Source organism: Coenobita brevimanus, chromosome 114 (assembly GCF_032717465.1).
Source record: "Coenobita brevimanus isolate Jiangsu-jjx chromosome 114, ASM3271746v2, whole genome shotgun sequence".
Taxonomy (NCBI): Eukaryota; Metazoa; Arthropoda; class Malacostraca; order Decapoda; family Coenobitidae; genus Coenobita; species Coenobita brevimanus.
Window position 1 is genome coordinate 20,709,761 of NC_137067.1, and position 6,600 is coordinate 20,716,360.

Here is a 6,600-nt window from a genome sequence, read left to right on the forward strand (position 1 = left end):
AACAGTGCAAGTGTGGAAGCAGAATTATTTGGAAATAATGTGTAAATAATGTGTAAATAGCAGGTGAAAGCAATGGATGTTCAGTTCATATGATTGAACAGTGTATTAGAGTTTTATCTTACTGAAAGTGACAGTGAATAACATAGTGTAAGTAAAATAGCAGGGTAAATATTGAAAATAGAATAGAAAATGTAAATAGTAATGTAAGTAATTAGTAATATAAGAATATGAGTACAAATAATTTATGTTATAACAGTGAGAGTGAATCCGTGGCTCTCTACGTATTTTACTGACTGAAAAATTGAATGACTTCAGTGACAATAAACTAATACGACTGAAGGAAACTTATGGAGAAAGACTCCAGATATATATAAGTGTGATATAGTAATAGAAATATAAAGTGTGAGGGGTTTTATGAATAATAAATGACAGAGTGCCTAGAGCGAACTAGCGCAAGTGCGACGATCAGACGCGCTCGTAATTTCCATTGCTTTCACAGTGTTTTTTTTTTTTTAGTATGGATCCCAAACTACTTGAAAATTGTAGAATAGTGTTTATAGTGTTTGTATCTGGCTGTGGTAATCATATTACGGGTTGTCGGGAAGTGTAAAGTGGAGACTTCATTACCCAACTTCAGAGGTCTCCACAAGTCCTACGGTAACCGACGAAGGCTCAACAATCATTCCAGGAGAAAGCTGAAGGTATGTGCCATAAGCATATTTAATTTTATTATTCTAGGACTAATAACTGATTTTTGGCAAATATTTTTTGAGAGTCTGTCGGAGCCCAAATAACCCCACGGGACACGCAAGTCATTGGTAAACAAGCCCGCGGTGTAGGGGTTAATAAGGCTAAATACACAGACTGGATGAACGGGAGGAGTTGTCAGGGTAAGAGTTTCACCAACTAATTTTATCATATTCTCGTCCACTTACTTTCTAGTGGTCGCGTTAAGTTTGGCATTTTAATCCAACGTTAAACAATAAAATTTAGCTGAAGGGAAGTCATGGGAGCCTGAGAGTATAATTACTGTCATGATAAAGATGTTCCCTGACACATCTTCCTTACATCTTTTTTTTCTGGATATTTCTTGCTGATATTCCCTTGTAAATTATTTAATATAAACTGTCGATTTTGAGATATTATTACCAGACAGAATATTTAAAGAACACAGGCTAAATATATCATTATAGACGAGATTCTGGAAAGCGTTCTTGGCGAAGGATCTATCTATCTACCTATTGCCAAACGCCTTAATTCCGTAAGGGGTGGCCACAAACAAATCGCCTCCATGTCGCCCTGAACCCCGCCATTCACTGCCCTGCTAGCAGCTCACATCCCCTTCTCTCATATACCTCTCCACTTCATCCCTCCATCTCATCCTTGGCCTCCCCCTCCTTCTCCCCCCCTCCATCTCACTCACATACCCTCTCCTCTTCAGTCTTTCACTCTCTATCCTCTCCACATGGCCAAACCACCTCGTCGTCTAAGGCATAAAAAGGCTATTAAGACAAATTTCCATTAAAGACGCCCATTACTTGTCTAAAAACAAGTTATTTTACGTTTCAATATAGCATTAAGCTTTTTTCCACTCCATGATCCACACAGGTCTCCACCATTCACTCCACTCGTCCTTCCACCCATTATTACGATGACGTTTTCTTCCATATATTAGTTTTATCTCGTCATTTCAAATTAACAGTGACGATGCTTCTCATAGTGTTGGGGATAAAAATAATCTCCATTCACCTCTTCCATTGCGAACTGATTACCAAAATATAAAGAAAATTGTGATATGCTGACGACTTTAAGATGAAAACAAACATCTTATTGAAGGGAATGAGTCACCTCCCCTCATACCCGACGACTTCAGCCCCATACAACCCCCCTCCCCCTTGGAAACACGAGGTGAAATCCTTGGCTGATTCTCAACCCTTCCACTAAGTTTGATCGAAATCAGATAACACACACACACACACACACACACACACACACACACACACACACACACACACACACACACACACACACACACACAGGCAAAACATCACAGCCTCTCTCTCTCTTCATGAACGCGGGTGTAGTAAAAATTTAATAGAGATGAATGAGGCTAAATCAGGTATCAAATTAACAGAACGTAGGTCGGGTAATCGAAGGTAATCGAAGTATTCTCTCTCTCTCTCTCTCTCTCTCTCGCTCTCTCTCTCTCTCTCTCTCTTCGAGGTAATTCTTTCTCATCCAATTTTTCATGCAGGCTGTTATGCCGGAGGGAGAAGTGGGTGGGGAGAGCTTCACCGTACAATCCATTACTGTAATAATAATCGTATTTTTTAGTGAAGATTGGGACACACTTCATCGCTTGAGTTAAAAGTTATGATCTGTAAAGTCTGTGTATCTGGGGTGCTTTGTAACCTACCTCTCTCTCTCTCTCTCTCTCTCTCACACACACACACACACACACACACACACACACACACACACACACACACACACACACACACACACACACACACACACACACACACACACACACACCAAGGCATCCTCCCTCCCTCAGGCCATCACACCATAGGCCACAAAAAGGTGGGTCGAGTGTGTCAGGTGGCCCAATTACCTGGAATCTCGCTCACGGGCCGTTTTTGCCACATCGCCTTCATATATTTACTTAAACTACAGGTATTAGTTTTTTCTGCAGTGAGATGGGCAGCATAGGAAGGAATCATAATAAAATAACTGAAGAGCGAGTCATGAAAAAGTTACGCTGAGAAAATAGGGTTGAGGGCAGAAATTAGAAGCAATGCCCTTTAGCTGTGGGGGGGGGGGGGCCATGGTGAGCGCCCCCACTCCAGTCAGACCCACGGCCCTCCCACTGCCCTCCCCCTATTTGGAATTTCAGCAGCGAATCCCCTCAAAATAGGGACTGGCCCCACTTGGCTTCCCCATTTGGGGAAGCCTGACTATGCTACTGGTCCGGAGGGTATGTTTCCTGCCAATACTTCTGGGATGCCGATAAATTTATGTGGAGAAAGTACAGTTACGGTCAGGAGTTATGGCGAGATGACGATACAATTTGTGGTCAGTAACTCCGACCTGACAGCATCAAAAGCTTTGCTAATGTCTAGTGTGACTAAGAATGTTCTGTGTGGTGGTCTAGCTGAATTGATGTGTAAGGTCTGGAAGAAGAGTGTTTGTGGAGTGTAGCGGCCTAAAACCATGTTGTGATGGGGCTAGAGGGTTGTGAGGTGTTACTACTTGTAATACCAGTCGTTCAGTGACTTTGGAGAGGATGCAGAGGAGTGTGATGGGGCGGTGTGAGGAAGGTAACGGCTTTTGTTGGGTTTGGGGATAGTGATGATAGTACCTTGCTTCCAGATGTTGCGTTTAATGTTGTGTGAGTAGCTGTAGTTTGATATGTTGCTCAGTGCTTGTATGACTTGTGGTCCATGGTGTTTAAGGTGTATGTTGTTTATGTTGTCTGGTCTACAGGCAGATGAGTGCTTAAGGTTGCTAATGATGTGCTTCGTCTGGTTGTAAGTGAAAGGTGCGAAGTCTGGGCCTGTGGCGAACTCTCTCTTGTGTCGGATGACACTTCGGTCGTCGAGATGGGGGTTTAGATGGCTGACATGTGAAAGGTGATTGATGAGAGTGTTTGCTTCTTATTTGTTTGAGGGTATGGTGTCTGTTGTTGTGATGGCAGCATGTGATTGTGTAGTGTCGCTGTTGGACAGTGAGATGCTGTTTAGTGTCTTGTAGAGTTGCTGGTGTCTGTTTTGTGATAAAGTGTTTGGAGATAATTATTCCTATTCGGTGTTTGCTGCTTTGATATTTTATTGTTTATTTGAGTGTTTAGTTCTTGTATTTGTTGTACAGTGTCTTGTGTATGGGGTGTTGGGTGGTGTCCTAGTGTGTCGTGTAGACTGATGAGGCCTTGAGTTTCTAGTGTGAAGTTGGGGTTGTGTCTCTTTCTGTTGCCTGTAGGTATGTGTCTTTTTTCTGCGTTTTGCATAATTGTAGTAAAAGTGTGCACCGCAGTGTTGATACTTGTGATGGGTACTGTTTAGTGTGTCAAATTGTTGTTCTCTTTCAGTTGTGAAGGCCTCCCAGTTGGCTCTCCTATAATTAGTGTGTGTGTGTGTGTGTGTGTGTTAGTGTGTGTGTGTGTGTGTGTGTGTTAGTGTGTGTGTGTGTGTGTGTGTGTGTGTTAGTGTGTGTGTGTGTGTGTGTGTGTGTGTGTGTGTGTGTGTGTGTGTGTTAGTGTGTGTGTGTGTGTGTGTGTGTGTGTGTGTTAGTGTGTGTGTGTGTTAGTGTGTGTGTGTGTGTGTGTGTGTTAGTGTGTGTGTGTGTGTGTTAGTGTGTGTGTGTGTGTGTTAGTGTGTGTGTGTGTGTGTGTGTGTGTGTGTGTGTGTGTGTGTGTGTGTGTGTGTGTGTGTGTGTGTGTGTGTGTGTGTGTGTGTGTGTGTGTGTGTGTGTGTGTGTGTGTGTGTGTGTGTGTGTGTGTGTGTGTGTGTGTGTGTGTGTGTGTGTGTGTGTGTGTGTGTGTGTGTGTGTGTGTGTGTGTGTGTGTGGCCAGCTGTGGTGATTCTGCTTTTGGTAGTGATGATCACTGGGAGGTGTATTTGTTGATGGGTATGACCGCAGGGGAGTCATTTCTCCGTGTAGAAAAAACTGTTGTTGTGTGTGTTGTGTTGGGAGATGTGGTACTTGCCCAGGCGACCAAAGCCACTCCCAGGTTCTCCGATGGGGGGGTTTGTGGTAGTTTGGCCCCCATGCTGTCCTCCTCCTTCGCTTCGACAGCCTCTGGGGAGTAGACGCACGACGAAGACCCACCGCTCTTGGGTTACCACAGTTACCCCCCTTGATGTTCCCGTACTTATTTTACCTATCAAGCCGTAAAGGCTAAATGGACACCTGATATGAGTGGCACCAGTACTTCATTATCACTCCTTAGCCACTACATCACTATCACAGCCACAGTTAATCACTCACTGCACCTTCACTATCACTCCTTAGCTACTCCATCATTACCACAAGCACAGTCACTCTCACTACACCTTCACTATCACTCCTTAGCCATGCCATCATTATCACAGCCACACCGAATCACTCTCACTACACCTTCATCTTCACTATCACTCCCAGGCCACTCCATCACTATCACAGCCACACTGAATTATTCTCACTACACATTCACCATCACTCCCTAGCCACTCCATCACTATCACAGCCACATTGAATCACTCTCATTACACCTTCATTTCACCATCACCCCCTAGCCACTTCATCACTATCACAACTACACTTAATCACTCTCACTAACCTTCACTATCACCATCACTCCCTAGCCACTCCATCGCTATCACAGCCACACGAAATCACTGTCACTTGTTACATAGCCTATGATTTCATCATCCTTTGTGTAATTCTAACGTACAGTATGCTGCATGTTTGATCACGAGCGTGTTCTACCTCACTTCCACCCTCCTCCCTTATAGAAGAGTAAGTCATTCTTTCTGTTGTTCAGAGCAGGAGTGTCAACTCTTTGTCTCCTCTGGCTTCATTTGCGCGTCCTTCTTACAAGTTGTATCAAGCTCTGCCGGCCCCTATATAATGAGCTCAGTCTCTACATTAATTGCCACTTAGATCTACTCCTCATTTTGTTCACATCTCTGTCCTCCCCTGTACAGTTGTTATTATTGTAAGTGCTCAGGAAGTCTCGAGTATAACTGTTATTGCATTTTTTCTTGTACTATGTAGCATAAGGTGTTAATTCTTAGGCCTAGTAAGGTTTTTGTGATTCATATGTTTTGGGTGTCAGCCCTTATTAATAATATTTTGTATCTGTAATAATATATCTTGCATTCACTGAGTATTATCTGGTATTTTATTTTATCAGGGCTGACTTAGATAAATTTACTCATGCTAATTTCGTGTTAATAGAGGCTATTGCAGTTAGCTATATATATTTAACCTGTTTTTTGCCATTACATTATCCTTATGAGTCCTGAATGTTTTGTTGTTAGTTTGAGCATTAAACTTTAACTTGTAATTTTACGAAACTCTTTTGTTTTGAACCTGGAACTTTACGGGACAGTAGTGATTTTTAGTATTCTCACTTAAAGTGTACATTATCTTTCTCTGTTCCGTAACATAAATTTGGCGACCTCACCGGGATATTCAGGATATTATCATAAGGATATTGCTTGATATTTTGTGACTGATTTATTCATGATGTCTACTATTACTACTCTTGATGAAGCCAAAGATTTTTTGTCAAATGTACGAACAGTGTGTGATGTAGAAAACAGAACAAAGAATGAACTTAAGCTTGTTGCTCAACAATTAGGAATTGCTGTTTGCTGTCATCAGTCTAAAGATCAAATTGTTGACATGATTAATGAAAGCTTGTTTAATGTAACTCCTCGAAATGAGCAAATGCAGATTGAAATAGCTATGTTACAGCTAGCTCTGCAGGAGGCTCGTGTTAAGGAAGCTGAGTTTCAAGCTCGTGCTAAGGAGGCTGAGTCTCAGGCTAAGGAGGCGGAGTCTCAGACTCGTATTCAGGAGGCTGAGTTTCAGGCACAAGTTGAACTTGCTAGGATT